General features: G+C 41.4%; 1 pseudogene; it reads left to right on the forward strand.

The window, feature by feature from the left end:
• Positions 1-299: 299 nt before the first annotated feature.
• Positions 300-15,098, forward strand: LOC148893802 (uncharacterized; annotated as a pseudogene).
• The last annotated feature ends 11,611 nt before the right edge of the window (positions 15,099-26,709 follow it).

The raw sequence follows: 26,709 nt of genomic DNA on the forward strand, positions 1-26,709 counted from the left end.
ACTTTCCCGTGCCACCCCAGGTCCTACACCGGACACTCACCGGGATGCCTTTGAATGCGGTGTCATCCTCATGCTCCACACACCCCTCTAATCTACCGTGTCACTTCAAGAACTGCAGGCAGCATCCGTGGAAGTCCAAACACTGACCAAGCTCCAGAATTTCATTTGAGAGGGCTGGCCCTGAGGAATTTGCACCCTTCCACCGGATCAAGGGTGAGCTTTCATGTTGGAACGATGTCTGTGTGGCTCGGGGGCTTTGTTCTGTGGTTCCACTAACCTTGAGGCCCCGCATCCTGACCATGGTTCACAAGGGACATCTGGGTATCATGAGGGCCAAGCAACGCTGCAGGGGCCTAGTCTGGTGGCTAGGTATTGGCAGCGATGTAGAAACCATGGTCAATAACTGTTCAGCATACCTCACAAGCGGTAAGACTGGCCAACTCCTCGCTTGCCCGTTGCAGCCCGTTGCTTGGCCGACTTGCCCATGGAATCAAATCCAGGTAGACATTTGCGGTGAGCTCCATGCCATGCCTCAACACCAGCGATTCCTCCTGGTTGCGTATGACCTCCACTCGAAGTGGCCTGAGGTCTTGCCGGTCAGATCAATTACAACCAAAGTCGTACGTCGTATCTTCTCTTTTCGCACGATGGGGTGTGCCTGACACTATCACAACAGATACTGCGCCTCAGTTCATCTCAGCAGACTTTGCAGCCTTCACTCGGGCGAGGGGAAAAAAAGCATGTCAGGACCACCTTCTATGACCCCACGGCCAACGGAGGGGTAGAAAGGTTCAATCAACTCTGAATAATGGACTCAGAGCACACCTGGCAGACGGCCTTCCATTGTCTTCCGTACTACAGAACACTCTGTTGCACTACAGGGCAACACCTCATGCCACAATGGGCGCCTCCCCAGCTTTCCTGATGCTGGGACGTGAACTGCAGCTTCCCCTCGCCCAATGTCGGAGTCTTCTTCAGCCAGCAGAGTGGCCAACAAGCAGCAGCGCATGAAGCAGTGATTTGACGAGAAGCACCGGGCCAAGCAACCCATGCTTACCGTGTCGGACTGGGTCCGCACTCGCCGCCCACACCGCTCCCACAAATAGAACTTATTCTGGACAGCACCAGTCCAGATTACCGACCAATTTGGACCAGCCACCTTCCGTCTGGCTGACGGGTTGCGTTGACATGCCAGCCGCCTAAGGAGAGTGACATTACCGACCCCATTCGCAGATCTGGACCTCTCAAACAACGACTGTGACCTTCCTGTCACATGGCCGACAACACCAGTTGGACGCCTTGAAGAGCGTGGTGAACCAGCCTTGCCCTTCGCTCGTTATTTAGATGACTACATCACAGACTTCTAATGTTCACATCCCAGCCAGTGCTTAGCCTATTGCATGGCAGAATAACCCACAAGGCGAAGCAGGGAAACCGGCACTCTACCCGGTTTCCCTAGTGAGAAGAGTTTTTCTGGTTCCTTCACTGAGGGGCATAAATGTAGCATATGCCACACTGCCACATGACGTCGTGGCAGTGTCGTAAAGCAGGGTTGTTGACAGCACCAAGTTGAGAATGACGCAGTTGTAAATAAAGACCTAAAGTTCCTGCGACATAACAATGGTTTCTTGCATTCTTGCATTCTCCGATTTCATGGTTCTGGACTCAATAGAGGAAATGTTTGTTTGTGAATAGACTCATGTCTCATAATGACCTCACCTCAAAGGACAAAATAATATTGACTGTACCATAAGCAAGACAGTAAAATAACGCAAACAAATTGAATTATTTGAAATAATTGACTCTTTTGACAATGTGTTGCTTTGGGATTTGAATTGATACATGACGTCATGCCCATGGCATTCAGTGGAACTGTAGTTGAGTAGATCAATATGTTGACATTTTTCCTTTTCATTTCATTTTGGGATACAAACTCCATGGTTGATCTAATATGAATAGTTTTTTACTTTTTCCTTTGAAAATGTCAACTGTGCAAAATTACTTTTTTATTATGTTTTTCCCTTTTATCTACTAACTCATTTCTCTAATAAATGTATATGTTAAATAAACACAGAAATATTAAGGGTGAATTAGTGTATATTTGAAAGAGATAAGTAAAAAGTAAATGCTATTTCAGAATCAGAAAGCCTTTACACACAACGGGGAAATTTGCAATTTCCGTTGCCCTTGAGAGCCAAATTTTTGATAGTCCATGAATGGGGGTGGGGGTAATGGAAAAGTTAGTCATGCTGTGGATTTTTTTTACCTAACAAATATGTTTTGGGTTTGTGGGACGAAGCCAGAATACTCACAGAAAACACACACAAGGACAGATATACTGTGATTTGCAAACAACTGTTCCAAGAGAAATGTAAGACAACTGTCACGGGTTCATGATCACTGTGAAAGTACAATTCCAAACATAAGGTTAGAAGAAAACCTCTTAGGCCATGTCACAAAATGTATCCATTTTATCTTGCAAAGTCGCTGTATAACTTCGCATTTCGACATCTTCGGATAATGCAGGTGCACCGAACGCATAACAAGCTAACACCACAAAGTCATCCTGCACAAACTGAGCTTCCTGGTCATAAAACTTTGTGCTCGTACTTTAACGACCTCTTGCCCCAGTAGGCATCGTTAACCTCTCCTTATGACAAATGAGTAGGTGTTACACATTTGAAAGGTCACGCCGCTGCTCTTTCAGCGGCACGGTGCTCGAAAATTCAAAACACATGTTCTCATCGTCTGTAACCCCAAAAGGTGTTAACTCGGAGTTTAAAGTTCTCATCGTCTGTAACCCCAAAAGGTGTTAACTCGGAGTTTAAAGTCGTCTGTGAGAGCCTCTGCTCAGTCAAGCTGAGTCATGCGCAACAGGTCTTGTCGGCTCAGACCAATTCTGCAAGAGAGACAACTGTTTTTCTTGACTTCAGATGAACAGAACCTCCTCGGTGAAGGATGACATTGATACAATGCAGCAATGCACGAGATTAAGAGGTGTAGATATACACAGATAATGTTAGCATGATAAAATATCGAACTAGACGTCATATGTTCTTTATTTTGTGATTATGCCATACGATGTCACTAATCTTTGAAAAGTGTGGGCTTGTGAAGCCCTTTGAAGACTATGCAAATCAACTTGACTTGAATCAGATCAAGCCCACAGTTATTTTTCTGCTTTACTTCTGCAGATTAGGGAAATAACCCACCAGGTGGGAATCAATTACACCTTTGCAGCTCACTAGATCTCTCAGCATCTTTATTTCAGTCCTATTTTGTATCATTTTGCATTCGTGCGTGTATATTACACATCACCACCATGAAATATTAAACCCAGTGTAGGCTTCATAAACGACAACGCCACGGCAGTGTTTGCCGAGGCGTTGGCAAAAATGGCTGCTTGGATTAGATTGTTTTTGAGGTTACATGCTGCGGAGAGTGGGCAATTCGTTTGTTTTTAGCAGGCTGATGGATGATCGCAGGAAGTTCGTAAAAAGACAATCTCCCCCACCCAAACTGAATATTCTTGGGCAGAGAGTGCTGAGTGCACATAAGTGCTTCTTAAACCACAACTAAGTATGTTCTCTGGACCTGACGATTCAAGCTGTGGGCAGGATGGGTATAATGATTGGTTTGGAGGAGAAAATGGTTTGTGTGCTAATGTTTGTACGTGAGTGTGTGTTTGTGCCCGTCTGTGGACAAAGTGGTAGACATTGGAGGTTACCCACATGGTTTCCACATCTTGTAAGACGCTCCCTCTGCCCCCAAAAGTGGTATGTTAGGGGTAGATCTGGCATCCCAAGCTACCACTTGAAACTTGTAGTCAAGAACTGGACAACCTTAATTAATGTAATATGAACTCTAAACCACTGATGGTATTTGCTGGTCAAGAAACGAACAATTGTTTGATGGATGCAGCTTCAAATGAATTGAGAAAGCCAAACATGGCCATCAAGTCTGCAAAAGCAGTGCTATCGAAATACAAAAACTTTGAGCAATGGCTTCACGCTGAATGTAAAGTAACAGATTGAGGGGGAAGGCCGACACTTTCTTTCAAAGGCACAAACACTTGTCACGCTGATGTACTCCAATATTATTGAATGGAATTTGTTGAGATGTAACAGTCTATGAACATGAACAGACACAATTTAATCCAACTCATTTTAAAGGCATTTGAAATTGAAGTTCCTAATCCTGCAAGTCTTTTCTACGCCATTTATCCTGTTCGGTGTCACGAACAAGTGAAGAATGTCACAACTGAAGTCTGGTGAAAGCAAGACTAAACCCTGCAAAGGTCGCCAGTCAAGCAAATGTCACATGGAGAGAGGCATTTTCATTCACAGTCATATTGTCGCTGAGTGGGAATTGAAGTCTCAGACAACAAATAAAATCATATTATGGGCTCTATATGGGTAAAATGCCACCATTTTGTGTCCCATAGGTGGAAGGAGGTATAAAAGCCTTTGCTTTTTACTTTTTAACAGCTTTGCTCGCTCACTTTGCTCACCTATCAATACAGCATTCATAATAACCAATAATCAGTGAGTGATAGTGGCTGAAGGGAGTCTACTGTTTGTCTGGTACTTAGTTCAATGCAATGACTGAGGCACTCAATAATGTTCTTTAGAAAATAAGCTAATCAATAATAAATGCTGAGACCATCATGCAATCTTGAATGCATGGCCAAGGAAGAGCGCTAAATTAAAATCTTTGGTGGGTTAACTGAGAAAAGAGTGAGCAAATGAAGCAGACAAATAGTTCCCATTTACAAGATAACAGCTCTTTCACACTTTCGATAACAATCTAATCAAAGTTCAAATACAACCTCAGTGGTACATTCACCCATCCCGTTTCTCCAGCAGTTGTCTTCGTTTGCAGCACGGCAAGGTGAAGGCCATCCTTACCAACTTTTCAACAAGAGGTGGGGCACAGTGGACCAGTCACCCAGGATAAAATAACTTTTCATAATAGCATGGGACAAAATATATACAGTAGACAAATAAACATTTAACAGTTATATTCACACCTATGATGACAATTTAGAGTCATCATTTAACCTGCCTGTCATATTGTGAGGAATTAGAAGGAAACCGAAATACCTGTAGAAAATCCGCAGAATCACAATGAGAACCATAGGAAATAGATTTCAAATCAGAATCTCAGAACAGAAACAAACAGGCAAACCACTCTATTCCTAGGCAGCCCACATAAGTCATAATCGTAAAATAAAAATTCTTCAATTGCGTAATTGTTAGATAAAAAGTTCAACTTACACTACAAATACGCATCACATTGAAACACATTTTGTTGTGGTAACCAGAGGCTGAAGGTGCTTGGAAAGTGTTGAAAGCATATTACACAGGTAATGCCTTCAATCCTTTCAACACAACCTCTGATGATTAAGGTAACATTTAGTGGCTTAAACGTACACATATTTTGATTTGTGGGAGGGCGTGGCCTTGCCGGTGAATAGAGGACCATTTCACATGGTCCACCACTTTGATTCGTCCCCTGAATGGTCCTTTTCAGTTGACATGTAGTTACTTTGAAACAGTGAGCGACAGACATGTAAAAGAAGCGCTTCAGGTCTTAGAAAATATTTTGAGAAACCAAAATAGACTGGTTCTAATGAGAGAGAGAGAGAGAGAGAGAGAGAGAGAGAGAGAGAGAGAGAGAGAGAGAGAGAGAGAGAGAGAGAGAGAGAGAGAGAGAGAGAGAGAGAGAGAGAGAGAGAGAGAGAGAGAGAGAGAGAGAAGCAGAGAGAGAAACAGAGAGAGAAACAGAGAGAGAGTGAGACAGACAGATATCCAGGTAGGCGTTTTTTTCATTATACCTGTAGGCTGTAGTAGAATGGTAGATTAGTTTCATATGTGTATAAATGTATAGTGGCTGCCTTTCCATCAGCTCATGTATTTTGTTTTTCTACTTTCATTCCTTTCATCACTTTGCTGCTGTGAAATGTAAATATCTCCACTACGAGACCAATAAAGGCAAATCCAATCCAATATATAGGAAGCTTTAGGGTTCATGCAGCGCAGTATCCATGCTGTTCCCACCACTGCACTTTTCTGGACAGAGAGACTCGATGTCACTCCCGGGATCTGTTGCAACCACTCGTCTAGTTTGGGGGTCACTACCTCGAGTGCTGCGACCACCACGGGCACGACTGTCTATATTTAGGCATGAGGCGGGCCAATCGTAAAGCCGTTGAAAATGCAAGAGCAAGTAAAAAATGTTTTAAAACCCTTTGAACCAATGCCCAATTGGAACGTACTCGGCACTGTCCGATCAGTATTAGCTTCCTTAGGAGTAATCGTGTGAACTTATGATTGCCTCAAAGTGGTTGAGGTTTCCTCAGGTCTGATTGAGCATAACGAGGCACTCCTACTGAACACCAGTCGGCTCTTTTCAGCGAGAGGAGATGCCCCTTCATCCGCTTGTCCCTGTTGAAATATTTGTACTATTTGTGTGTGAGTGCGTAGGTGTGCATGTGTGTTTGTAAGACCGATGCTTATGCCCCTCCATGTGTGGGCACTGCCCAGGGTGCCTTGCAACCACACACACTGATCTCACCTAGGCAGGATGAGTCTCTGTCTATCCCTGTGCATACACACACCTAGCTGCAGCAGATTCAGACCACCCAGGCAAGTGAGGAACCATGAGAAGGCCACTTTATGCTCCCAGACAGCCCTGGCCAACCACAGTGGCGCCCCTATGACACCCATGTAGCCACTATTACCCACACAGTGTGTGTGTGTGTGTGTGTGTGTGTGTGTGTGTGTGTGTGTGTGTGTGTGTGTGTGTGTGTGTGTGTGTGTGTGTGTGTGTGTGTGTGCGTGTGTGTGTGTGTGCGTGCGTGCGTGTGCGTGTGTGTGTGTGTGTGTCTGTGTGCAGCGTGCGTGGGTGTGTGTGTGTGTGTGTGTGTGTGTGTGTGTGTGTGTGTGTGTGTGTGTGTGTGTGTGTGTGTGTGTGTCTGCATGTGTGTGTGTGTGTGCATGTGTTTGTGCGTGTGCGTGTATATACGGATCTAGGTCGACCCTCTCACATTGAAAAATACGTCTGGAGCTGTGGATAGGGCTGTGACTCTTCTCTTTATATTCTGTCAACCACAGGCTCCAGCGCATTTAACTGGGTTAATTTAGTTTAATTACAGTTCAACATCAGACGTTTCATATTTTGTACCTGGCAAATCTCAACTACAGTTCTGAATGCAAGGTCAAACCACGGGGATCATTTCACTGCATTCTTGCACAACCGTATCCTTGCTACCCATTAAACAAATGTGCTAATAGAAATAGAATTAGAGGCTTCATTGGGCAAAGGGATGACATTTATCTTGTGTGTTTTATGGCTGTGATGGTTTTGTGAGGACTTGTGATATAATCGTGCCGCTGCCAGGGATTTGCAACCCCATAAGAAAATCATACTTTGGACTACCACCACTTTTGAAGGTTCAGGATAAAATACACATTAGTCTGGACCCGTGGTCAGTGGATCACAGACACACAAAGAATAAAAAACAGTCACACTCTCATTCACAACTAAACTAAAGAACAAATGATATGACAACACAAAGACACAGAGAGCCATTCATTCTCTAGCACCCGCGGCACCCTCTTTGTGACACGAAGCAGCTCTACATAAAAGAGAAGAGGATCAAAGCGTCCTTTTCAGCTGTGGATCAGGGATGTCATGGTGGAATGTGCATGTCTACTATAAGCTAAATGTTGAAAGCAAACACACAGGTGTAGCATCCATTGATGAAAAGAGATTGTCTCACATCTTCTGTCCCACGTAAATCCGCTTCAATTCCAAACCGCGACAGTTCCACATATGCATCGGCGCTCTGCGCTCACGCTCCTTTCTTCTTATTGTGGGCTCCTCAAGCCATGCATCCATCCAGCCGCAGACTGACCAACAGCACCGACCTTTCCGCTGAACAAAGCGGGGCTGTGAAGATGCTGCCAATTACAGGCGCAAAAAAGCACAATGGCCCCAGAGCTGTCTAGCGATGACAGTCAAATGACATTCCTCCCATTCAAAAACAGAACTCACATATTTGCCATTTAGCGCTAATATGCAGATTTTTGACATTTGGGAAGACTCCTAGTCCCTGTGCCAGTGGTTTTGTATTTGAAAGTGGAATAAAATTGTCGTACATGCATATTTTGCCATTCAGCAGCATGAAATTATGGGCAGTGCAGAGGCCACCTGATGATTGCATTTGCATCAGGAGTAATATGGTGGTAAATGCTAATGCTACTAATAATGTAGGTGTTGTTTTCATGCCACTGAATATTCGGAAGCACTTAAAGTATCAGATGAAGAGGGATGAAGAGATGAAACAAGCTTTTGGTGGGCAAAAGCTTTCACACTACTGGACCAGGACCGCTATGCTAATTAAAGATAGAGACTACAATGTGTTGACTGGTGCATGGTGTTGGAGAGAAAAACATATTTTGCAGACAAGGAAGTAGAAATGATTAGTCAGGGAGAAAGTTACAGTCACTGAGAGGAGGACAAATTGTAATGTTGTTGTACCTGCTAACAAACATAGAAGTAAGAAAGCAAAAGGAAAATTCTGGAGTCAAAAGATGTCGAATGATTGGAGAAGTGTGATGGTGGTCATTTTTTAGAACAAAGCAAATGTCCAGATTTCTGGGAAATATAGAGGAATAAAGTTGAAGACCATGTTGTCAGAGGACATGAAGGTCGCTGGTGTCAGAGAAGAGGATACACAAAACCGGGTTCGATGGGACACTGATGCGCTGTGGTGACCCCTGAAGGGAGAAGTCGAAAGTAAAAGAAAAAGATGAAGAAGGTTGAAGACCATAACAATGAGAGCATGGAAAAGGACAGTGATGGCAATAGTGTTTGTGAGAGTCATAGTTTCATGTCAATGAAAAGAACCGCAAACACATTTATGGAATTCTTAATTGAGAAGCTAGGTGAAGGAGCTGTTTTGTGTCTTTGTACATCTGAAGAAAGCCTGCCGGTAACCAGAGTGAGACCAAGGTACATCACAATGTTCTCCATAAGTAAAAGAAGTATGCTTCTATCTATCTATCTATCTATCTATCTATCTATCTATCTATCTATCTATCTATCTATCTATCTATCTATCTATCTATCTATCTATCTATCTATCTATCTATCTATCTATCTATCTATCTATCTATCTATCTATACGTCCATCCGTCTGTCTGTCTGTTTTTCTGTCTGTCTATCTATCTATCTATCTATCTATCTATCTATCTATCTATCTATCTATCTATCTATCTATCTATCTATCTATCTATCTATCTATCTATCTATCTATCTATCTATCTATCTATCGATAGAAGGTCGCAAGGCATGCGGGAGCCTATCTCAGCCGTCATCCTTGGGCATGAGGCGGGCCAATCATAAGGCACATATGGACAAACAACGATTGTTTGAAACTATGCAGCGTCAGAACATGCAAACTCCACACAGGAAGGATTTTCCTGGAATCAAAACCTGCACCTCTGCAATATGAGGCAGATGGGCAAACCACTAGCCTACCAGGTTTCCCACTCAACTACCGGTTGCCTATCAATATCAGGATCAATCAAAATGTGCACACAAAATCTGACATAAATAATTAGTTAAATAAATAAATAAATAAATAAATAAATAAGAAGTGTGAGGTCCAATGTTGACTGTGTGCTCACCAAACGATTCCTCACTCGGCTGTTTCGAAGGCTGCAACATTCTTGCTGAGGGAGGGGACAATGCATTCAAAATGAACTTACAAATCTGGAAAAGCATGAGGCATTTTTGTGTGAAGTTTCTCCAGCCAAGCGTTTGTCACGCCTCGCATGCTGCAGCAGCCTTTACACCTTTGATAAATGACTTTAAATGTTCTGAGCCATCTTGTCTCAGATCTTTTAAGTTTGTTTTTTTTGGGGTTTTTTTTACACCTGGTGCGCTAGTTGGAGCCTTAACAGCAAGAGTACGCTTGAGGTGTTAACAAAGTAAATCCATACACTTTGGCAGTATTGTACTGCTTGGTCAATTTCAGGAAAGACTTCAGGGGTGTTGTGTAAAGCAAGAATTTCCATTTCACTTTTTAAGCACCGTGAACTTTTTTCTCCAACGATGATTTTCTGGATAGAAAACAAAACACTTTACAAATTATGTATCTGGTGGGAAGCCGACTTTAGAGTGTAATCTAATTACCATGACTTGACAACAACAGAAAACACTGCCCTTAACTTGTGTCATTGCAGAGCCTTCATGAAGCTGTATGCACAATCGAATTAAAAGGTTAAACTTAAATGAAGCTTTGTGCATGTGGTGAAAAAGGTCACAAGAGGGAGGAAAGAAAACAAGTTTGGGAAAAAAAACTAGAAAGTATGTCGGCATCCCACAGGATGATGAACCACCGCAGTGAGGTGTTCATTCAGTAACTGCGCTTCATTTATTTTTCCTTGCCTGTCCATGATTGGCTGAAAGAGATGTGTGACCAGTTAGCCACACGACTCCCTCCGGAGGCCGATGACGGATCTAAAGGATCATTCTCTATCCTTCTTGTTACAAAAAACTTCCTCTGACATGTTTGGGCACGCTGACAATGTTTTGACTCAAAACAGCTTGAAGGTTTGGAGGGAATACACGCTTTCAACCCCAAGGGTGGGCTATTACTTCAACTCCCGCTTTATACCCCGGAGGAGAAGAACAAGCAGCAGTAGAGCAAGCCCAAGCAAGGTTTTAATTAACCAGCAAAGTCCAATGAATAAGTGTGACATAAGTCTGTGTCTGTGTGTCTCTCTCTCTCTCTCTCTCTCTCTCTCTCTCTCTCTCTCTCTCTCTCTCTCTCTCTCTCTCTCTCTCTCTCTCTCTCTCTCTCTCTCTCTCTTTCTCATTCTCTCCCCCCTCTCTTTGTCTTTCTCTCTGAATGAGGACAGAGATATATGTCATTTTGTTGACAGAGGCAGGCAGGAGTTCTTGGGATTTTGTTGGCATGGAATCGGTGTCTGTGGTCTTGGTTGTATGTCTCAAAAGCTATTTCAGTTGTTGCATTTGATGCGAGTTGTCGCTCCGAGCAAGCTTTTGTGTCTGTCCAGGTCTGAAATCGCTGAGCTGAACATGCATTTCAGCTTTGTGTTCTCCGCAAATCCTTTGACGTGATTCATTGCAGGCTTAAATGCATTGTTGTTGTGGCTCCTCTATTTAAAGCCTTGCTAAGATCTGCTAATATTGTGTGGAGATGCAATTAATGATGAGGCGGTGATCCACGATAGCCTCTAAAACAGCCGAAACAGGTCCCGAGTCAACGCTTATTTTGTCTGGCATATTAAAAAGGACGCTTTTATTGGTTATCAACTGGCAAGACACAAGTCTTGTCAGCAGAGTGATTTTTGTTAAATCACGTCAATGGACCCCTATAGTGATAAAATTCCATTTCGGAGAGAAGTCAAATCTCACAGTGAGTTCATGCTCAAGAGCAGTATAGGGTTGCTCAAGGTTGTCATCACCAAAGGTTCTCAAATTGAGTCTGCCTTTTCTTTAGCAATTAGTACTATTTTTTAATTTACCATATACCTGCAGAAGTGCCCAGACAAAGCCATACAGAATCAGAATCAGAAAGCATGTAATAGTCCCACAATGGTGAAATTTAAAATATACAGCAGCAACATTGAAAGGGGTGGGGATAAAAACATAAAAACAAAATATTCTATGCCTAATAGCCTAATAGAAATGTCAGAAGACATACAGATTGAGTTTCTGTCGCTAATCCCACTTGGATTCATGTATATATTTTTCTTGTCGATTTATATGAGAGGACTGTGCAAACGTCTTTAGTCACCATGCAGTAGCCTTTTTTTTCTTTGATTGTGTGGGAAGGGAGAAGTCATTATGGCCTAGGTAAAATAACACATTTCATCGTGGGCTTAGACTTTCTTACTGTGTATGCACAAATGTTGACCTCATTGGACTGTAAAAGTTTGGGAAACCCTGACCTATAAACTATCCGTTACAAACATATACCGTATGCTGTTTGTATAGTGAGACCGTGTCTCCCACAGCTAATTGGGAAAGAGTGAATGGTTACTAAACAGCAAACAGCTTTTATGTACAGATCTTAATACAATTATGTTAAATCAAAGTTGGTTGCAAATGCAGTCGCTCAAACCTCATTCTCAGCTCAGATTAGGTTTGATACGTAAGTTTAGAAGTGGCATGACCTCGAGTTAATTTTCACACTCAGGAGGGAAAGGTAATTATATTACCTGTTCTCACAAGCACCGAGTACAATGAGCACCCAAAAGTGCATACTGCAAATATTAGAAAAATCCACATTCTTTCATATTTTACAAAAATAGAATGGGTTTATTCGGGAATCGAATAACTGAATAACATTATCTAAATATAGTTGTAGTGAGTATTTGCGTGTTTGTTCACACCACCATAAATTGGGGTTTTGGACACAATCCGTAATTTATTTTTTTATGTTGTATTGTAATGATGAAAAAAACTATCTTAAAAATAGCTGTGTTTGACTTCCATGTTTTCAATGTAAGCCTTTCATAACCGCACAGCATTTATTCATTGAAAGAAGAGAACAGAGTTTTGTTCCTATTGAGTCTATCTCTTGTGAGACTATCTATGTATTTTGTGGGTGAAACATCTAACCATGAAATGCATACTCTTGGAGCACATATAAGACAAGCCCTAATTAAAAGTTTTGCGTGGCCAGTGTCAAAAATAAATGGAAAAAAAACTAATGAGCATTTGATGGACTATTCACTGTCTTTACAATGACATTATTACAAGTTTGTGCTGATCGAGTAAAAATTAATAGTTGTTTAAAATATGAAGACATGGGTCTTCTTCTTCTTCTTCTTCTTGTTCTTCTTCTTGTTCTTCTTCTTTTCCTTTAGGCTTTTCCCTTCAGGGGTCGCCACAGCGAATCAGTGTTCTCCATCTAACCCGGTTTTGTACATGATCTCCTCTCACACCAGCAACCTTCATGTCCTCTTTGACAACATCCATAAACCTCCTCTTTGGTCTTCCTCTTGGTCTCCTGCCTGGCAGTTCAAGGCTTAGCATCCTTCTCCCGATATAGTCACCTTATCTCCTCTTGACATGTCCAAACCATCACAGTCTGGCCTCTCTGACTTTCTCTCCAAATATAATATAAGTTGTCCCTCTGATATGCTCGGTCCTGATCCTATCCAACCTGGTCACTCCCAAAGAAAACCTCAACATCTTCAGCACTGCTACCTCCAGCTCTGCTTCCTGTCTTTTCTTCAGTGGCACTGTCCAAACATCATGGCTGGTCTCACAACCATTTTACACACCTTTCTTTTCATCCTAGCTGAAACCCTTCTATCACACATCACATCTGACATTTTTCTCCAGCCGTTCCAGCCTGCCTGTACACGCTTCTTCATCTCTTTTCCACACTCTCCATTGCTCTGGACAGTTGACCCCAAGTACTTAAAATCCTCCACCTTCTTTATCTCTTCTGCCTGTAGCATCACTCTTGCACTTGTATCCCTCTCATTCACACACATATATTCCGTCTTGCTGCGACTGATCTTCATTCCTCTCCTTTCCAGGGCATACCTCCACATCTCTAGTTTCTCCCCCAATTGTTCCTTTTTCTCGCTACAGATCACAATGTCATCTGCAAACATCATGGTCCAAGGAGAATCTTGTCTAGCATCATCTGCCAGCCTGTCCATCACCATAGCGAATAAGAAGGGGCTCAGAATTGACCCCTGGTGGAGTCCCACCTCTACCTTAAAAGTCTCTGTCACGCCGACAGCACACCTCACAACTGTCTTAAAGTCATGATAAATGTCTTGCACCGCTGCGACATACTTTTCTATCACTCCAGACTCCCTCATGCCATCCACAGTTCTTCTCTGGGCACCCTGCCGTACGCTTTCTCCAGACCTACAAAGATACAATGCAATTCCTTCTGGCCTTCTCTGTACTTCTCTACCAGCATTCTTAAAGCAAACACTGCATCATGGGTCTACTTTTGACAAATACTTTTGCTTGATCTTTAAAGTGGGTTATGTTTTATGACAATGGGAAACAAGTGGGTCCCTGGGTGAGACCTGGCTCAAAGGACGTTTCTTACCGCCCTGACATCAATCAAACTTTCGGCTCTTTTCACCTCTACCGTCTCTTTTTTTCCACTGGTCCTCTGGGGCAAGTCTTCCTGGTCAGACAATTGGAACACTGGAATGCTCTCCTCAAGTGCCTAATCAGAGGAGATGGTGAAATCAATGAGGTGGATAGATCCTAACAGGAATTTGAAATGAACACCGGGCTCCGAGATCAATGAGTATCTTAGCCTGTTAGTGTTTGAATATGAACGTGTGAGCAGCTGAAGAGATTCGACCTTGCTGCTTGGGTTGGTCTGCTATTTATAATGTATAGAAGGGACGAATGGGAGTATGTAAAATAGTGTTACAGGTCAAAGGTCTGTCAAAGGAGTGAACCACCACTTTATCAAAATTGGACATCGAAAAATCATATGTTCAGGGAGCAATTGATACCATATACAAGTAGAACAGTTCTGGTGCTGCCGTCACAATCTAGAGCTGAACATGCTCAAGACGGTAGAGGTGATTGTGGACTTCAGGAAACATCCATCACCAGAGCTGCCCCTCACACTATTCAACTGCCTCGTGTCAACCATCGAGACCTTCATGTTCCTGGGAATCACAGTCTCTCAGGACATGAAGTGGGAGATCAACACCAACTCCATCCTGAGAAGGGCCCAACAGAGGATGTACTTCCTGAGGCTGCTAAAGAAGCATGGCCTACCACAGGAGGTGCTGTGACATCTCTACACAGATGTCATTGAATACATCCTGTGTTCTTCCATCACCGTTTGGTTCAGGGCCGCCACAAAAATGGACAAAATCCGACTTCAACGGACATAATAATAGGCACCGCCCTACCCACTCTCGAGGACTTGCACACTGCAAGAATCCAAACAAGAGCGTGGAAAATCCTACTGGACCCTCCGCACCCTGCCCACCACCTTTTCCAGCAACTCCCCTGAGGCAGGCGCTACAGATCCATGCACAACAAATCCAGCAGACGTTTAAACATCTTATTCCCCCAAGATATTAACTCTCTAAACAGTAACCCAAATAGAAGCGTATAGTGCCTCCATTTTTCTAATGATGATACGAGTGCAGCGTGTTCTACCGGGGACAAATTCCTTGTGTGTTCTAAAGTCTTGGCAATAAAGATGATTCTGATTCTGATATAGATCAATCACAGACAGGAATACATTATTGATTTAGTCTCTAATTATTCTGTGGCTATTGTACTGAAAACTAAAAACAACAACCTACATTGACAGGGCACCTTTGGCAGTCCACCAGTCACTTTATCTGATGAAGAAGGACACCAAGTGGGGAAAAAAGAGATGAGAAGTATCGAGAGCAGATTAAGAAGACGACATCATCACGGCCAGGACTCCAATGATGTCACTCATCAGATAGACGATGGTACAAATTACAAATAAAAGTCCACATCTATTCTTTGAATGAGAAGATGCAGGTTTTGTGAAGTCAATTTGTTAGAAAGCAAAAGAGCAAGCGAGTTTAACACAAATAGTGCCATCTTCTAAGACTCAAATTGAATTTTGCATGATGAAAGTTTTGTTCATTAAGTTCTGAGCAATGATATGGGCTGTTCTTTTGCTCCTCTTTCAGGATCGGAGACAACTCAAGTGCTTTCCCAGAATCTGTCAGGGACAGAATAACGCATCATCCATCACTGTATGGATCCATGGGCTTTTCATTTGACTGGAGAGGGGCATTTCAGACACCAGGCCCAAATATGTGTACGCTTGTCATTTGGCTCACATATACCAAAACACTCACTCATTCATTCTTACTGTTTGTCCCTCTCGAGTTCGTCTGTCTCATTTATCGTTATTTCTTTTTTGCTCCCTCCCTCCATATGGTTCTTGAACATTTTTTCTCACATCTAATGAGAGTGCTGACAATTATGATGTGATATATAGGTCTGAGCTACAAATGAAACACACATTTCAGAGCACACCCAAAACAAAGTGGTAGGATATACTCAATAGCAGTGGTTCTTCAACTGGGTTCGATCGGACCCTAGGGTTTCGGTGAGTCAGTCTCAGGGGTTCTGTGGATCCTTCGCCGCAGAAGTCACCCCTCAGTCTATTCTGCAGTTACTGGGCAAAGTCATTGAAAGAAGGGTTCCGTGAATGAGCATATGAAACTGGTGGGGTTCGGTGCCTCCAACAAGTTTAAGAACCACTGATCTATAGTATGCTTGCAGAAATCAAGCTCAACATGTCAACACTCACTAGTTAAGGTCCTGCAAGGGGAAAGTGATTAGGGTTAAGTAGCACACAGATGGTTTGTTTACTTAGCTCTGACACTGGCAATTTGAAAGCAGGGACTGACAAAATGTTCTTGAACTAACGCCCTGTCGCTCATATCTCCATGCAGGAAGGAAACTGCTGTTGAGAAACAGTCGACCGTTTTCCTCTGTTCATCTTCTATCCGCTCTGTTGAAGAAACAGGGCTAACGCAAAGTCTTTCTGGGCATTGCATCAAGCTTTACTCACAGGTCAATGCTATTTTTTTCATCCAAACTCCCCTCGAAGCTCGATGTTGATTATAAGAAAGATTTATTTTCTGTCACTCAAAATATTTGAAGTTGTTTACATGAAGAGCACATTGGATTTCTTACTTATTTCACTTTCATTGAAGATAAATACTGAAGAAGGATCATAAAACATGTTTTTTTAAAATTACATGATAATTAAACAGATTCTGAGGTGTTTGTGGCCCCATGCTTGGGTGGATGGTAATTTGAGGAAAGTCTCTACAACGCTGATCTTGTTTGGCTGACGTTTGAAGCGGTTTTACTGTTTGGAGTAGCCTGTTAACTTTGACTTTTAAATAGCTGCTTCTGAAGCCCTTTCATGTGCTGTGCTCTAAGACCAATCTGTGTGCCCCTGGAAACCCAAGGGAGACATTATCGAATTAAACACAAAAACTCACTTTCAGCTCCGTTTTTTTTTCAATGTGCATTTTGTCAACTGTAACCAGCCACCGATTCTGAAGAAATGTGAGCTCCTCTTTTCCAACAAGAGCTAGACCAACTTCACCTTGACTATCATCTGTCCAATATTTACATATCCACTAATTGGCGGAGTATGTGAATTAAGGTTTCAAAAATGTGTTCTCACTATACAGTGCAGACACCACAATATTAAAGACACCTAATAATCTAATGGAAGACATTCACTGAGAATCCTTGTGGTCGTATGCACAGGCACAGAACGGCATTGTATCCAGCGTTTCTCTTGCAATTTGTTTTTCATTTGGGTACACATAAAATCCTTAAAAACAAATATATTGCAATGCAGATTTTCCTGTTATCGTTGAGTAAAGACCCTGATGCCAGTCTTAAATTCAACCCAAATGCTGGTTCAGAAATTAAAGCTCAGATCATTTAGTGTAGTATGATATTCCAAAGGGTTGGATGTCGGGTGGGAATCCGACCTTCTTCGTTTGTGCCCTGTCTTCTGCTTTGATATGATAAGAGACAAGTGGGAGTCTGTCTATCAGTGCATTATTCCCAGTCAATTTCAGAGAGCACTTTCACAAACCACTGGTAAAAATGTCGATCTCCGGTTAATGGTCCCCTGCTCACCAAACAGAACAAACAAAAGCACTTTTGTTGAACACATAGGAAAGAGAACGTTTTATTAATTCTAGATAAGCCCCATACCTATTAAAACACCTATATTACTGGAATGCCATCATTAATATGACCGAGAGGAAGACTTTCAGTCTGATAAACAGCAAACAACTTTCTATTTTCCTCTGAGTGAAATCGTTCAATGGCCAGATTGAATCAGCAAAATTAAATTGTTGTATCAGCTCTGATATATAAGCAGCTCAGTTGCCGATGGGAAAACATAGCCATCAAACATCAAAAGTGAACTATTTGAAGTACTGTATGTTACCAGAGTGATATACTTGGCTACACGAAATAAATATTAAATTGTGATTTATTTATTTTTTGTGTGTAACTGGATGGCAAAACCCGATTCACGCTTAAAGATACATCCAGTCCTATTTTAATGTACATACCACACTAGGAGCAGGATTTGCCGTTCATATAAGGGTGGCATCCCCGCCTGCCTGAACTTCAAGCCTTGTTAAAAACCATGATGGTTTTATGTGTGAGGTTGTAGCCTAGATTGCACATAAAACATGTGGTTGGTACGAGGTGAGAGTGATTGGTGCAACGGTGCCGCTCATGGCCTGCATGGAGTATTTTTAACTGTCAGCACTAAATGCCTCATTCAGTCCCAGCATATCAACCCCTCGACCACCCCTCTCACAACCTCAACCAGAATATCTACATCTCTGTGGACATAACACCACAGGAAGGCTTGGCATTTGTTTACACGGAAACGCACTGTGATACAAACTTGTATATATATATATATATATATATATATATATATATATATATATATATATATATATATATATATATATATGTGTGACGGGTTTCACAACAGTGACTGTCTTCATCTCCACGATGCTGCCGTCTTAATGAAGACGAGACGTGTGGATGTGTCTTTTTATTTCTTTTATTTCTGCAACACAGTATGGCAGAAGGGATGGGTGAAGTCGCATGGGTTTCGTCTTGTGATTAACCTGAATCTCCTCGAGATTGTTCTCAAATGCAAAACATTGTAGATAACAAAACAGAATTAACAACGTGTGATCGTATAGTTTTTATTGACAGAAAATGAGAATACAACACAAGTTCAATGTTATTTACAAGATGTCCCTGAACGCATCATGGGCGGAGACTCGGCAGAACACGCGGTGCGCTTGTAATGGCTGGCGCACAGTTCAACCCGCCACGGACACTCACGGGCAAATGAAACACGACACAAGAAACTAAATATTGTTCAATAAAAACGAAATGAAACAATTATTACCTGCAACACAGTATGGCAGAAGGGATGGGTGAAGTCGCATGGGTTTCGTCTTGTGATTAACTGCGCAATAGAAAAGCACATGTGCTCCAAAGTTCCACTCGACAAAACGTGAAGTAAATAATGACACAAAAAGTAATCTGGACTCGAAATGAATAAGGGAACTAATTAGATAACACTAGACAGTACAAAAGGGGAAACAAAATAAGATATTGTCATGAAAATGCGCGTTAATCAAGACCAACAGAAAATTGCGACTCACCCTGAATCTCCTCGAGATTGTTCTCGAAACTATGGGCGGGACATGGTGCCACACTGTGCGCCGTTGCGTCACTTCCTTCATAATTTAATAATCTAAGTGCACAACTCCGTTACATATATATATATATATATATATATATATATATATATATATATATATATATATATATATATATATACAGTAAAGTCTCGTTATATCGATATTCAAGGGAGTCTGAAAAAATATCGATATAACCGGGACTATCGATATATCCGACCCTGTTTGCATGTAATTTTCTCCGTGCGTGCATAGAAATAGTATCGATATAACCGGGACTATCGATATATCCGATATCGATATAACGAGACTTTACTGTATATATATATATATATATATATATATATATATATATATATATATATATATATATATATATATATATATATATATATATATATATATATATATATATATATATGTGACGGGTTTCACAACAGTGACTGTCTTCATCTCCACGATGCTGCCGTCTTAATGAAGACGAGACGTGTGGATGTGTCTTTTTATTTCTTTTATTTCTGCAACACAGTATGGCAGAAGGGATGGGTGAAGTCGCATGGGTTTCGTCTTGTGATTAACCTGAATCTCCTCGAGATTGTTCTCAAATGCAAAACATTGTAGATAACAAAACAGAATTAACAACGTGTGATCGTATAGTTTTTATTGACAGAAAATGAGAATACAACACAAGTTCACTGTTATTTACAAGATGTCCCTGAACGCATCATGGGCGGAGACTCGGCAGAACACGCGGTGCGCTTGTAATGGCTGGCGCACAGTTCAACCCGCCACGGACACTCACGGGCAAATGAAACACGACACAAGAAACTAAATATTGTTCAATAAAAACGAAATGAAACAATTATTACCTGCAACACAGTATGGCAGAAGGGATGGGTGAAGTCGCATGGGTTTCGTCTTGTGATTAACTGCGCAATAGAAAAGCACATGTGCTCCAAAGTTCCACTCGACAAAACGTGAAGTAAATAATGACACAAAAAGTAATCTGGACTCGAAATGAATAAGGGAACTAATTAGATAACACTAGACAGTACAAAAGGGGAAACAAAATAAGATATTGTCATGAAAATGCGCGTTAATCAAGACCAACAGAAAATTGCGACTCACCCTGAATCTCCTCGAGATTGTTCTCGAAACTATGGGCGGGACATGGTGCCACACTGTGCGCCGTTGCGTCACTTCCTTCATAATTTAATAATCTAAGTGCACAACTCCGTTACATATATATATATATATATATATATATATATATATATATATATATATATATATATATATATATATATATATATATATATACAGTAAAGTCTCGTTATATCGATATTCAAGGGAGTCTGAAAAAATATCGATATAACCGGGACTATCGATATATCCGACCCTGTTTGCATGTAATTTTCTCCGTGCGTGCATAGAAATAGTATCGATATAACCGGGACTATCGATATATCCGATATCGATATAACGAGACTTTACTGTATATATATATATATATATATATATATATATATATATATATATATATATATATATATATATATATATATATATATATATATATATATATATATATATATATATATATATATATATATATATATATATGTGACGGGTTTCACAACAGTGACTGTCTTCATCTCCACGATGCTGCCGTCTTAATGAAGACGAGACGTGTGGATGTGTCTTTTTATTTCTTTTATTTCTGCAACACAGTATGGCAGAAGGGATGGGTGAAGTCGCATGGGTTTCGTCTTGTGATTAACCTGAATCTCCTCGAGATTGTTCTCAAATGCAAAACATTGTAGATAACAAAACAGAATTAACAACGTGTGATCGTATAGTTTTTATTGACAGAAAATGAGAATACAACACAAGTTCACTGTTATTTACAAGATGTCCCTGAACGCATCATGGGCGGAGACTCGGCAGAACACGCGGTGCGCTTGTAATGGCTGGCGCACAGTTCAACCCGCCACGGACACTCACGGGCAAATGAAACACGACACAAGAAACTAAATATTGTTCAATAAAAACGAAATGAAACAATTATTACCTGCAACACAGTATGGCAGAAGGGATGGGTGAAGTCGCATGGGTTTCGTCTTGTGATTAACTGCGCAATAGAAAAGCACATGTGCTCCAAAGTTCCACTCGACAAAACGTGAAGTAAATAATGACACAAAAAGTAATCTGGACTCGAAATGAATAAGGGAACTAATTAGATAACACTAGACAGTACAAAAGGGGAAACAAAATAAGATATTGTCATGAAAATGCGCGTTAATCAAGACCAACAGAAAATTGCGACTCACCCTGAATCTCCTCGAGATTGTTCTCGAAACTATGGGCGGGACATGGTGCCACACTGTGCGCCGTTGCGTCACTTCCTTCATAATTTAATAATCTAAGTGCACAACTCCGTTACATATATATATATATATATATATATATATATATATATATATATATATATATATATATATATATATATATATATATATATATATATATATATATATATATATATATATATATATACAGTAAAGTCTCGTTATATCGATATTCAAGGGAGTCTGAAAAAATATCGATATAACCGGGACTATCGATATATCCGACCCTGTTTGCATGTAATTTTCTCCGTGCGTGCATAGAAATAGTATCGATATAACCGGGACTATCAATATATCCGATATCGATATAACGAGACTTTACTGTATATATATATATATATATATATATATATATATATATATATATATATATATATATATATATATATATATATATATATATATATATATATATATATATATATATATATATATATAAAACCGTGGTCAGACCAGCCATGATGTTTGGACTGGAGACAGTGCCACTGAAGAAAAGACAGGAAGCAGAGCTGGAGGTAGCAGTGCTGAAGATGTTGAGGTTTTCTTTGGGAGTGACCAGGTTGGATAGGATCAGGAATGAGTACATTAGAGGGACAACTCATATTAAAGGCTTTGCAGAGAAAGTCAAAGAGGCCAGACTGAGATGGTTTGGACATGTCCAGAGGAGAGAGACCGACTATATCAGGAGAAGGATGCTGAGCCTTGAACTGCCAGGCAGGAGACCGAGAGGAAGACCGAAGAGGAGGTTTATGGATGTGGTCAAAGAGGATATGAAGGTAGCTGGTGTGAGAGAAGAGGATGCACAAAACCGAGATAGATGGAGGACATTGATTCGCTGTGGCGACCCCTGAGGGGAAAAGCCGAAAGGAAAAGAAGAAGAAGAACAAGTGATATAACCTTTTTCTTTTTAAAAATAATTAAATTAAATTAAATTAATAAAAAAACAGATGAGTGTAGATGGATGAACTTTTATTCAACCTATCCTGAAAGCAGTAAATGGAATTAAAGCCTAATTCAAGTCACTGTCAACACCGATATGTCCCCCGCTTTTTATTACAGATACCATCCGACTTACGACCAGCTCGATTTACGACCACCCGCACGTACGACCACAACAGCCAGGCCCTATTTTTTTATTTTATGCATGGCACAACAACTCGTTAACAGCCCAGCAACGCGTCTGTCAATTTTGGCCAGCCAGAATCTCCCTCTCGCACAGCAATCTACCTCGTGACTACACTCGGTAGATATACAGATACCGTCTCGGCAACATCTCCTGTAGTAGACTGTATTTTTTTTAGCCAAGACCGTAACCATGGCCCCAAAGACAAAATCCTCTTCATCCGATGGAAATTCTGCCAAGAAAGCGAGGAAAGCACTGACGTTGAACAGGTTGAGACATTGGACCTCTCTCGTCCCACCGCCGGCGGGGAGAGAGTTGGGTACCCGGCGCCTTCGGGGTCGGTTCCGCCAGGACTAGAACCGAGGCGGGTCGGGTGTCGGTGCTCGGGCGCGCGGGACTACACTTGGCCCCACGCCCTGCGCCGCTGCCGCTGCCACTGCCACTGCCACTGCCACTGCCACTGCCACTGCCACTGCCACCTCTTTGAAACATTTCGTTCGGGCCGAGGTGGCGGGTCGGGCACGTCGTAAGTCGGAGGGTACCTGTATACTGCTAAGTCAAAGTGAGTATGGTGTAAAAGGTCATTGAAATGACAATGTCAGTGCTGTCTTAAGAGCAGCGCTGTATATAAGTCTTCATGAAAGTGGAATATTTGAAAATACACACTTCCCCTGTACACACACAAACATGGTGTGATTTTGCCCGGGGCTGTGCAGCCTGTTGACAAGTTGGAGGAATGGAATGTCAATGAAACTGTGCGCACACATTGAGTAGCCTCCCCAATGCTTCACTTGGGCTTGCACTCCTTCAGGAGGTGCAGTGAGGGAACAGCAGGAGAGGAATGCAGTCATACAATTTGTTGTTATGAAACAATGCTGTGGCAATTAAACACGTTCTTTCTCACCCACCATGTACCTCGGTCTTTCTGATAAGATTTTGGAGAAGAAGGGTTGTAAAATGTGACAAGATAATTATTATCACAGCAATACGGCTGTCAAGTAGCCGCCTCAGTTTTACTTATGACTTAATATATTACTCTCTCACAACCACCCAATTGACAAAATTTTGAATCTCACCCAGGAGACGTTTTTGTCTCCAGGCAGTTGTTAATTAGCACAAACTTGAAATGTTCTTCAACTGCTTCAGCTTTTCCCCAGTTACTGATCAAATCTGACATTTACTTCAGGAGACGGAAGTGTTTTACGACAACTACTGTTTGAGATACAGAGTACTTGCATCAAAGTTATATTGTAGTGGGGGTGGGGGGGCTCACATTCCCTTATCTTGAAAAATAATGAATGAACGAGGGGGTTTCAGTGAGGCTGTTTTATATTTTTAAGGCTCTGCATCTGTGGTCTATCAAACCCAACCCATTCAGCGGAGCCACAGGAGGGTATTTTGGGCCACACTAAGTACAAGCCCACACAGAATTGCTGACAGACACAGTCAAAGAAAAACACAGGGATGCTTTCCTTTTGGGAGGAAACCAAATTATGAAGGAACAATTACGTCTAAGAGAAACACCACTAAAATTGACAGATGAGTTGTTTAAGTGGGTGAAAGTGTATGCATTGGAGACAGTACAGCCGATGCGATATTTCAATAAATAAACAGTTACAGTAGGTGAAGAGTTCTTGTGCAATCACTCCTACCTGTTGTTTGAATAACCTTACTCCATAGTACTCAGAAATAGCAGGACAAGTACAAGTCGGGACACTAAAATGCAAAAAAAATTGCATTTTGGCTAAGGTAAGGGTTTGTGGGGTTCTGGTTCAAGAAGAGAAGGAGTGGCAGCGCAGACCGCCGATGTGTATGTGGAACTGTCGCGGCCTTGATTTGAAGCGGATTTACGTGGGACGTCAGAGGAGATGTGAGACAATCTCTTTTCATCAATGAATGCTACAGCTTCGTGTTTGCTGTCAACATTTAGCTTGTAGAAGACATGCACACTCCATTATGATGTCCTGATCCACTGGTGAAAAGGACGCGTTGATCCTTTCCTCTTTCATTTAGAATTGCTTCATAGAACAAAGAGGGCGCAGAAAAGTGCTTAAGATATATTGACTGTCTTTTGTGTTGTGTCACATTATCTGCTTTTTAGTTTTTTGTTGTTGTTTTGACTTCAAGATGGCGCCGCAAGAGTGGCTGCCTTTACAGCAGCTTCTGTATTTCTTCTACTCCTTTCTTTCCTTTCCTCTTCCTTTCATAACTTTGCTCCTGTGAAATGTAAATTTCTCCACTGCGAGACTAATAGAGGCTAATCCAATTCTCCAAGGATTTGATTTTGCCATTTGATTCACAATACATTCACCATCTAAATAAGTGAAGTGGATTTTGTGAACAGAACCGAAACAGCTAACAAATGTTTATAACACAGACAAACAAACAAACAAAAATGTCAACAGTTATGGATCGTTCATCCGTGACACAAGTCTGTTCTTTACTAAGTGATATTCTTGTGTTATATTGTTATTGTTGCATTGCTAAAACCTTTTATTGTTTACAATGATAAAGCAGTTAAAATAATAATAATCATAGTAATAATAATAATAATAATAATAATAATAATAATAATAATAATAATAATAATAAATACAAATATAACGAAGACAATAATGTGACATGAAAAACATATTTTAAAAAAATCACTTTTGATCAATGATTTATTGCTGGTTGTTTTAGTCTTTATTAATAGGGTTAAAGATAACAGTTGTCTTATTTATACACCTGACCAGATACTATTTCAGTTGGCTCACTGATTGAGGCAATTTGCATGCCCCGTGTAATAATGATACAGCTCTCTGGCTATGATTCCTCCCATTAATATTTAATTGCCATCAAAGTGTGTTTTCAAAGTATAGGGTGACACGCCGATCTCCCACTCCAGTCACAACAGAGCTGATTCCGGAGCGGGTGAGGAGCGTAGTGTGGTTACAAAGAGACGACTTCTCGGTCATTTTATCCCTCCCTCAGCCAGTGATGACACCTGTAGCGCCTCTCCACCGACAGTAAATCACGTGACCATTTCCTCACAGAGAAATCCTAATCCGTGTGACCAAGGAGCCTCCTTGGCACAAGACGGATTGAAACCTAAAGCAACGGCATTAAGAATTAAAAATGCCAGAAAGTGGTCCCCATGCACGCCTTGTTTTGTCATCAGTGTTCCATTAGTGTCACTTTATTCAGCACCTCATCGCCTCCTCCCCTTCAACGTGTATCATGAGTCAATATCGGGAATACCGGGACGCTTTCTGCGCAAATGGTTACAATATAGTATATTGGTATATTGAGTATTGGAGAAGGTATATTGAATATACCTTCTCCACGCCGAAGAGTTGACAAATGTTGATGGGCTGACATGCTATTTGAGCATCAGATGGTACCACTGCGGGGATAATGGTATAAGGATATAAAGACATATGTCAGTAAAACTTTTCATCCAACCATCCATTTTCCCATCAGTTTTATCTTCATGAGGGTCACGGGCGTGCTGGAACCCAGCCCTGCTGTCTTCGAACAGGAACCTGGGACACTCCGAACCGGTTGCTGGCCAATTGGCAGTAACACATATACTGTAGAAGCAAATGACCTCTTTGCTACCTAGCATGACAGACTGCATTTTCACAGCTTTGCAATATGGCGCAGTCATGTTGACACAGAAAGACCCTTCTTTGGAAAGTCCCGGGTGAGTGATGAGGTGGTACTCTTAGTATCACAAAACTCGAGAGAGGCAGCTGATTCCTGGTTAGAAAACAGTCATTTAAAATGCCTTTACTTCCGGCCATTGGTGTTGATCTTTTGATGGGAGGGGGTGTTTGTGGGGTCATAAGCGCATTAAGGCCCCTCCAAACCACCGGACTGTCGACACAAAATT

Source organism: Hippocampus bargibanti, linkage group LG09, assembly GCF_051943395.1.
Source record: "Hippocampus bargibanti isolate YZ-2025 linkage group LG09, ASM5194339v1, whole genome shotgun sequence".
Lineage (NCBI taxonomy): Eukaryota > Metazoa > Chordata > Actinopteri > Syngnathiformes > Syngnathidae > Hippocampus > Hippocampus bargibanti.